Source organism: Vicia villosa, linkage group LG3 (assembly GCF_029867415.1).
Source record: "Vicia villosa cultivar HV-30 ecotype Madison, WI linkage group LG3, Vvil1.0, whole genome shotgun sequence".
Taxonomy (NCBI): Eukaryota; Viridiplantae; Streptophyta; class Magnoliopsida; order Fabales; family Fabaceae; genus Vicia; species Vicia villosa.
In genome coordinates, this window is record NC_081182.1 from 139,656,996 (window position 1) to 139,667,466 (window position 10,471).

General features: G+C 36.1%; 1 non-coding gene across 1 annotated transcript; it reads right to left on the bottom strand.

The window, feature by feature from the left end:
- Nucleotides 1-10,073: 10,073 nt before the first annotated feature.
- Nucleotides 10,074-10,180, bottom strand: LOC131593702 (small nucleolar RNA R71). Its single transcript, XR_009281086.1, has one exon. It is a non-coding gene; the product is annotated as a small nucleolar RNA R71 (small nucleolar RNA).
- Between the last annotated feature and the right edge of the window lie 291 nt (nucleotides 10,181-10,471).

Genomic DNA, 10,471 nt, shown 5'->3' on the forward strand with positions numbered 1-10,471 from the left:
ACAATATCATCTGCCGATATGGTGTACCGAGCAAGATCATTACTAATAACGACTCAAATCTGAATAATAGCATGATGAGAGAACTATGTGAAAGTTTCAAGATTGAACATCACAACTCTTCGCCTTATAGGCCAAAGATGAATGGAGCTGTTGAAGCAGCAAATAAGAATATTAAGAAGATTGTTCAAAATATTGTTGTTACGTACAAGGACTGGCATGAGATGCTCTCATTTTCTTTGCATGGTGTTATACCCCAAAATTTGCCTGCATCTTTTTCAAAAAGATGGCAACAGACTTCTATCAAAAAATTGGGAGTTTCATATAATCTTGGATATTATTTCATAAATATCCTGATTTTATGAATACTCGGTTTTTAGAATATTTCTTCTACGGTATTTTGGTTCGCTGTTGAATTTATTCTTACACAAACGCCAAGTACTGTTTATCACTTCACACACGCTATTTATTTGAGATTTATTTGCAGATAAATAGTACTGACGCAATTGGTACAGAATTAAATTTTGCAGGCGCAGAGTCCGGGGATTCAGACTGTACTGGTAACAATTAATTTATTATTGGTTTTGTTTCCCACTAATTTTTGTACTATATTATTATTTTCAAATCTTTTCCTTTCTTTTCAAATCTCTTTCTTTCAAATCAAATCCTAACTTTATTCCATACATCTCTCTTTTCAAACCCTACCATACACTTTCTTTCAAATCCTACTACCACTCAAATTTTCCTTTTTTGTACGGTATCACTTCATTCCCCAACGTCTCTATCCTTATTTTCACTCTATAAATACCCCTCATTTTTTCCATAAATTCTCACATCAAATTTCACCCATTTCTCAAACTTCTACCTCATAATTATTTTCTCTTCTTCCCCGGCAAAAATGGCAAAGTGGATGGATACGTTTTTTCTTATGGTCATCACTGTTTTGGTGGTGATCATGTCCTTTTTCTGTCTGCATAGTCCTGAAAAATGCGGACCTGGGTTGCTTACACTCCCGTTCATCTATATGTTGTTATTTATGGCATGGGTTTTTAATCGTCATTTTTAAAGTTTGTCGTATCTTTCGCTTTCAAATAATGTACCGTTTATTTTATTTGTCGTACTGTTCATTATATTATGTAATATTTGTACTGTCAGTATTAAATGTCGTACTATCTGTCGTACTGTCGTTTAATTATTAAGATAATATTATGTGTGTTTTCTGCTAGTTAAATATTTATTTTTCTGTGCATTAAATATTTTTCAAGGTTATTATCGGTAATTTCGTTCGCATACAGTATATTTTATTTATTTATTATGTTTGTGTTTTTCTAACAGCTCAGGTAAATAAATTTTAACCATTAACACAACAAAAAACAAAAAGAAAAAATTAACTTTAACTGTTGAATTTTCACTTTAACTGTTACGTTAATGCCCGGACAGCCAGTTAACAGTCAAACCCGCTGACAGCACGATTCTCTGTGTTTTGTATCACCATCCAAATCAATCTTTTGCATTTCAAAATTCCAAGATTTTTGTTCTAGAAGTCTTCTGATAATCACATGATCAGCAGAGACTCAACACTACACAAAAATCAGGTACGCTTAACTGTCTCCTACACAAACAGTCCCTAACTAGGGTTTTTGTTTTTTTCAGGAGAACAAGTTTTTTGAGACCTCAAATGGATTTCATGGACCTCCATATGTCTCAAAGTACCACCAGACAAATTTTCAAACTTCAATTCGCTCAGACGCACAGTCAGCAGCTCAAACAGTCAACAGACGACCAGTTTGACCGAAAAGTCAACAGACAGTCAAAAATTAAATTTTTTGTCAACATCTATATTTTGTCAAAAGATTCATCATTTGATCAATGGTTGATCATAATTCATCAAGAAAAGATCAGAAATCAACAAAACCCTAAGATTCAAAATTAGGGTTTTCTCCTAAAAAGTCAACTGAACTTTGACCGGCCATAACTCTCTCCTCGTTCATTCAAAAAATTCCAACCAAAGCTTGTTTTGAAGGGAATTCAATTATCTTTCAAATGAAATTGATCCCATGGTCATTGGATTCACCATTTGAAAAATATGAGCCAGGACATTACAGGTCATTTTCAAAGTCAACAAAAAGTGGTTTTTTGTCAAAGGCCATAACATCAAGATAACTTCTCCAAATGCAAAAAAGTTTCCAAAGTAGCTTGTAGAGGACATCTTGAGGTTTCTAAAAAGTACAAGAACTCCTTCCGATGATCAAAATTGAGGGAGATATGCCTTGTTGAAGTTGGCTATTTTTTGGGAAAATGCATGAAACCAACATTGATAAAAAATGTTTTTTTTCAAAAGAGGCCAAGTATTCATGATCCAAACATGTTTCTAGTGATACTAAAGGGCTCCAACGACCAACTTGAGGCCCATGGCATTTTTATTTCTTTTTTAATTTAATTTTATTCCATTTAAAGTTAAATTAAAAGAGAAATGGTGCAAGATAATGATTCAAGGCTTTTGTCCTTAGCATGAGCCGTCAAAGTTGATCCAAACTATGCAGCATAGAAGTACATGGTAGGCATAGAGCAAGAGGGATGAAGAAAATCAAGCCTTGGCCAAATAATTCAAACTTTTTAATATTAAAAAAACCAAAAGTTCAAAAGCAATCAAAGCTTCTTAGCTTACGTTTGCAGCACTCTATTGCTTATATATAACTTAGTACACTTCAGTAGGAAGACACACACAAAGATCCATCAAGAAGAATAGCACAAACTCTCTCCAAAATACCAAAATATTAAAAAACAAGTGAATTTTCGTTTTCACTCTTGCAGCTATTTACAATCAATTTCAAACATCCCATCGTGCTCCTGGGTGATTATTGAGTAAGTAGGTGTCTATATCCATGGACAAAAGACCTTAAATCACTGGCATCATGAACTCCGATCACCTTACATTCTTGAATTTCATATTTTTATTTTCATCATGTTTTAACTTGAACTAACCCCATCATTGTGTTCCTGAGACCTCATAGGACAGGTTTTAACGATCGCATGAAGCTCATAATGACCAAAACGTGATTTGCCATAGTTAAGGCTTTGGATCGGAGAAGCTTCGTTCTCCTATCTACAGGCCATTTCAAGCAAAACCGATACCACCAATGAACTCGCAGCCCCCATTTTAGGTAGTCTGGGTGGTTCTATCTTCTGTTGCTTTCGTTTTGCAGGTTTTAAAAAAACCCTCTCGCCGGAGAAGATAAAGAAACCGCCGCAGGCGGTGGTTTGAAAGTCCCAGGGGAGAGTCAATGCACGCGTGGCGTTCTCCCTCTCTCTCATTGGCCATTCAAAGCGTTGGAAGCATGCGTGGCAAAACGACATAACGGGATTGGCTCTAGTTTAAGTTATAGGACCCACATGACTTAAATAAAACAAAAAAAATAATTTGAATCAGACTGGGCCTGCGTATTGTTACTCACACCCCTCGTTTCTGGCCCATATGCAACTTTGAACTAAAATCAGTTCATCTTCAAACTGCAAAATACACCCCCTTGTTTAATTTAATTAAATAATTTTAGTTTTTGCATTTAATTTAAAATCAACCAATCACAAAACACAAAAAATATTTTCTTTTTACCATTAATTTGATAAAATGCTTAATTAATTTTTGACACAAAAATATTTTATTTTTCTTCATAATTGAAATATTTTGTTTAATTTATTAGATAATATTGTTATATTCATCTTTTAATTATTTCTAACCTATCAAAAAAATCAGAAAAATATTTTCTTTTTTTATTTTATCAAGTTTATATATTATAGACTAATTTTTTACATAATTAGAATATTTTTCTCATTAAGTTTAATTTATGTGTATAATTGTTTATATAATTATATGTTAATTAGCTTAATAATTTCCAATACAAATTCAAAAATCCCAAAAAAATTAATTTTATTTTAAAATTAATTGACACACAATTTGGACATATTTTAGACTTAATTTTTTAGGTTTAAATTTTATTTCTAATTCCTAACCTTTTAATTAAATTAATTATGCATTAATTTTAATTAAAATCAACCATCAAAAATCCAAAAATACTTCCCTTTATCTTATTGCAATTTAAATTCATAGATAAGTGTATAGGTTGTCAAATTCATGTAAATAGCGTAGTTTACATTTCTCGCACAATCGATGTAATAGCGTAGATTATATTTTCCGCATTTTACATTCCCGCACTTTAAATTCTGTACATATAAAATTGCGTGTATGACAAAAATAATAACTGAAGCGCTAGATCACTAATTTTAAAGATAAAAATATCTGAAAATAAAACACAATCACACTTGCACCTCTTAGGGTAATCCCTCTGTTACTCTGTTCAAAATCAATTCTACTGTTTCAAATACAATTCAAATAAATTCTTTCTGTATCCAGTCAAAGAAAATTTTCTAAAAGAAAATAGGAAAGGACCTTATAAATTTAGGGTAGATCTCCTAATTGCTTGCTCAAATCAAACAAAACAACAAATGTTTCACATATCACTGTTTTTCCAAAACAAAACTTTCAAAAAGACAACATTTTGTATATGTCCAAACAAGGATCATTACGAAGTTAAAGATCTTTTTTCAAAACATCTTTCGAAAGATAGAACACTTTGTATACATCCGCACAAGGATCATTACAAAGTTAATTTGCAAAGGTATTTAAAACCACATACAAGCATTTCAAAGCAAGACAAATGATTCAAACAAGTGAGCTAAGCAATTAAGAGCCCATGGATAACCATGGATACAAAAGGGGTGCTAATACTTTCCCTTTGTATAACCTACCCCAGAACCCAAAATCTCTTAAAGGTCTTTTTCTGTTTCTTTTATAAACCTTTCCTTAATTGGATAAAATAAAAGTCGGTGGCGACTCTCTGATTTTCAAAAACTCAAAAAATAAAACAAGAGTCAGTTCGTATCCCACAAAAAAAAACCGAGGACGACAGAACTGGCGACTCTGCTGGGGATTTAAAAAACAAAATGTTTTCAAAAGGGGTTACCTTAGAGTTTAGATCACTTCGATGTTTTCAATTGCTTGTCTTGTTTGCTCTATTTTTCAAAGGTTTATTTGGGTATTTACTTGTGTGGAAGATTCTAACCCGAATCTCGAGATACCTTAAGTATGTGACAATAGACCAAGGAAACTGTACGGCATGTACCGATACGGTTGATCTGGTAGTCACTGTTAGTGCGACACTTTGGTCTGTACTGATATCCCTTGAAAACGATCAAGGAGTATGTTAGGCTTCCGAAATATCATTAAGCACTAATTTGTCTTAGAACCTTTAGTTGAACTTGACTTGTGGCCTATTAAGTGATTGGCTTTGAAATTGATCGAAGTTAGTTATCCTCGAGGAATATTTTGATCGGCCGTCCGAATGCCGTATAGGGATGTTGTCTCCAAGGATCATAGAACCCGAATACTATTTTAAGACAGGTTTTAACCAACTCAACTTCAGTGGGGAGGGTATCACCTATGAACCTCATGCAAGCCTTTAAACCTAAGGCTATTGTTTGATTTGTTTGTGTTTTCCACATGTTTGACATCATGACATCATAAGCATCATAAACATATCATTTTCTCACTAATCATTTCAAGGATCGAAGAGTTTACTTTTGTTCTGTTGTTGCAGGTAATGGCTCCCGCTACCAGAGATTATATCAGGATCAACATCTCAACAGCACCATCTGAACTTAAGGACTTAATATCAGAATTTCCCAGAAATGCTCAATTCACTGAAAAGCACGGTCACCTACTCCATTTGGTTACCTCAAAATTTGAAGAAGACATGATACGAGTCCTGTTCCAGTTCTTTGATCCCGAACATCATTGTTTTACATTTCCTGATTACCAGCTAGTACCCACCTTGGAAGAGTTCTCTGAACTAATTGGGTTACCTGTTCGAGATCAGTTACCTTTCACTGGTTTATAAAAGATTCCAAAACCTGAAATCATTGCTGCTGCCTTACATTTACGAAAGTCAGAAATCGAGTCCAATTGGGAAACAAAGAGTGGAGTCAAGGGTTTGCTTGCTAAGTTCTTAATGGGAAAGGCTCGATCACTATTAAAAGATAGGAGTTACCAAGCTTTTGAAGAAGTTGTGGCTCTTTTGATTTATGGGTTGGTTTTATTCCCTAATCCCGACCAATTCATAAATGTGCACGTTATCAACATTTTCTTAACCCGCAATCCGGTACCTACTTTACTGGGAGACATTTTACATTCTTTACACACTTGTACTATGAAAAAGCGAGGAACTCTTATGTGTTGTGTACCACTGCTGGCTAGATGGTTTACATTACACCTTCCCCGATCAGTGTTGAGAAACGAACAAAGGATGCAATGGTCTCGCAGGATTATGTCTTTGTCTCATTCAGATATCTGGTGGAACAACTTCTTTCAAAGAGACATCACTCTCATTGACCATTGCGGGGAGTACCCTAATGTACCACTCCTTGGCATTAGGGGAGGCATCACTTACAACCCCTCTTTAGCTTTGCGCCAATTCGGATATGCACGAAGAAATGGTCCTCATGACATGATTATCCGTGGCATTGTGTTCGACTACGAAGATGATCCCCAAAGATATCGATGAAGGTTTATACATGCTTGGGGCAGTGTCTACAAAGTAGAAAGCAAGACTTTAGGACAATGGAACTCTATTACCATGGAGCCTTACCTCAAAGGGGTGCGTGCTCATGCTCAGAAGTTCATCATGCCATATCCCGCTATCCTTCCTGTGACCATTGATCCAGAAGTCGAAGGGGAGGAACCTCGAGTTATTCTACATCCAGACATGCCAACTGACTTGGAAGAGCTGCAGAAATCTTGGGTTCAACTAAAAGGAGAAAGAGACACCTTCAAAGCACACTGTCAAGACTATGAGAGGAAAGTGTTGGAGCTCACCAGACAACTCCATGAAGAACAGCAGATCAACACGTTCTTGGGTGCAAAGAGAAAGCGTCCATGGGAGGCTTGAAGAATTCTTTATTTTCTTTATTTTATCTTGTAAGTCCGAAAGAGGCAAAGAAAAGAAAAAAGAAAAAAGAAAGACAAAAGACAAAAAAAATTGTTTGACTAATAAATGTTTGTTTCTCTTTTGTTTAAACAAATTTAAAATTCTAAGATCCTTGAAAACATTGCATATACATTTCATTCATAAACATTGCATAACAGGTTCACATAAACAGGTTTCTCATCTCCTCGCTGTTTATTTCAGTTAGAAGGGATGGATTCCGAAATAAGCATCAAGAATCTCGAAGCACAGAACGCCCAAGTTCAGATAGCAATTCTGGAGCTAGCAAAGGGGAAACAAGAACTGAAAGCCCTGATGACCAAGAAGAAAAAGAAGCCCAAAGGATCTGTAGGTTTAAGCCACCTCGTGAGAAAAGTCAGAGTCCCAGCCAGGATGCCCAGAAAAGCGCCAATCCCTGAAGTAGTTGGTGAAGGTGATCAAGAAGACAACCACAACAACCAGGGTTCTGCCAAACTCCCTCTCTCTCCTGATGAAGAGGATTATCACTCCGAAAACGAACAGGGTGATAGCAAATACCAGCAATTGGAAGAACGCATGAAAGCTATGGAGATACAGAAAATACCTGGTTTAGACTTCAACGATCTTGGACTCGTCTCAGATATTGTTATCCCTCTGATAACACGATTTTATATCGTATATTTAGCTTGAAATTCATAGATATTTATAGCATTTTCCGTTTATTATATTGATTTATTATGATATTACGCGAGTTTTTGCTTTGTTTCAGGTTTTACACTCTTATTATGACTAATTGCGAAAAAGAGAAGAAATGGAGCTAAAACGACCCATATCTATGCCTAAAAGACAAAAAATAGGTGCTGAAGTAAAAAGGGAGTGCAAATAAGGCCCAAGTGTGCTGAAAGAGACCCAAAGACCCAATGAAGAAATCCAGCCCACGAAGGAAAGCAGCCCAATGCACACAAGTAAGAGGAGATGCACGTCTCCAACGTCCCTATGCCACATCAGCAAAAGGGAGACGCACGTCTCCATTACCCTGAAGATTCTCCACTTGAGACGCACGTCTCAAGTCACGCACCCAGTCTCCCTGAAGAATCGGAGACGCACGTCTCCAAGCCAGTCTGTTGGAAGCTCCTCTTTTCACGCAAAGCAACTGCAAAGCATCCCCTATAAATAGAAGCAGTCACTTCAGTCCAAAGTGTCCGATTTCCTGCTAACGAAGTGCTGCCGAAATTGTACCGCGAATCATATTTTTCCATTCTGCTTTCATTCAAACACTTATTTTCTCACAACGATTTCTACACCGGAAATTGTTGTGAACTTTTTATAAATCTAGCCTTACGTTAGATTTATCGTTTTTATTTCCTTGTTTTATTTTCTGCCCGTTTAACTTCCGAAGAACGATCCAGCCAACTTGTGGTGGAGGTTCGATACTTGAAGATTTACTTGCCATTTATTTAATTCAGGTTTAATATTTACCGCCTTATTTATATTTTATTTGCATGATATATTGTATGCCTATTAACATGCCTATTATCATAAACCGAATCTGTTTATGCATGTTTAACCATATTAATATGTCTGGCTAAATTACTAAGGTGTCGGTATGTAGAGTAAGTTAACCGAGGGATCCGAAATAAATCGGCTTAATTATGTTTTATTAAATATCACTTATTTTTGGTTTATATGTCTAATTTAATTAGTAAGTCTTAAAACCAATAGAGCGAAAGTTTGAGGGGTTAAGACGGTCAAAGGTTAAAATCAATAGAGCGAAAGTTTGAGATCTTTAACTGGATAGTAGACATAGGACATTAGTTTTAAGGATGGCGAAAGCGTATTAAAACTAATTGGGACTTATTTATTTTCAAAAATTGTTTTTACACCCGAGCGGGATGGCGAAAGCGTACGTTAGGGATATTAGCATGTTCCGAGTCAATAGAGCGAAAGTTTGAGATTAGGAGATTTAAATAGATAACAACTTCATAAAATAGGCATTTTATTAATTACGTTGTTTCCAAAAAGCTCTTCTAAAATCTAATGGGATGGCGAAAGCGTACATTAGGATTAGGATGGTAATCTGAATCAACAGAGCGAAAGTTTGAGACGAGGATTTTTAATCAATTTAATTAGTAAAGATTTTTAGTTAAATTATGCAAAAGCCAATGGACCTTCAGATTACCTTAAGTTAAACGAAATACATACTGATACCTGTCTTTTATTATATTCTTTATTTCTCACTGTCACTATCCCTTAGGAACAATCAAAAATTTTAGTAGCCCTAGCTTTACATAGTAACCTTAGATAACGGTAGATCGATTCATAGTCCCTGTGGATTCGATATCTTTTAAAACTACACGACACGACTGTGCACTTGCAGTTATCCCGACTAATAGACACGCAAAGTCGCGATCAAGTTTTTGGCGCCGTTGCCGGGGACTATTTAAGTCGATATCGTAACTAACTGTTACACCGTAGAGACTAGGACAATTCTTCCCTTTCTTTCTGAACGATTGTATGCCAAATACTCGTTCACAAGGAGGAGATTTAATACAACGAATTAACAAGATCGAACGTTTCATTAAAGTCAAACGTCGAGCTCGCAATCTTCCCGAAGTAGCACCAATTCCTATTAATCAGGAATTGACTTTTACTGATCAAATCAATCAAATTATCCCAAAGTTAGAGATGGCTGCTATTCGTCCTCTTAGAGACTATGCCGCTCCTTCGCGCGCTGAACCACATTCAAGTATCGCACCACCTGCGATTGAGGCAAACAATTTCGAACTGAAACCTTCGCTGGTCCAAGCTGTTCAACAGAATCAATTCTCTGGAAGCCCTGTAGACGACCCTAACCTCCATTTATTTGTGTTCGTGCAATATGCTGACACTGTCAAAGCTAACAACGTTAGTCCCGAAGCTATTCGATTACGTCTCTTTCCTTTCTCCTTGAGAGATAGAGCTAGAGCGTGGCTTCAATCCCTGCCTTCTAATTCCATAACTACATGGGACGAATTGAAGAGAGTATTCTTAGTGAGATACTTTCCGCCTAGCAAAACTGCTATGCTTAGAGGTCAAATCAACGGATTTACCCAGAAAGATAACGAATCACTCTTCGAAGCTTGGGAACGTTACAAGGACATGCTTAGAATATGCCCTCATCATGGACTCGAACCATGGCTGATCATCCATACTTTCTATGGTGGTCTCTTATATAACACTAAAATGACTATAGATGCCGCTGCTGGCGGAGCATTAATGGACAAACCCCACGATGAAGCATACAAACTCATAGAGAATATGGCACAAAACCATTACCAATGGGGTGGAGAACGAGTTGCTCTAGAGAAAACCCAAACCAAAGGAGGAATGTACGAAGTAAGTGGTATAGACCGCATTAACGTTAAAGTTGACGCTTTAACTCAAAAGATTGAGAACTTAACCATCACTCCTTCAGCCAC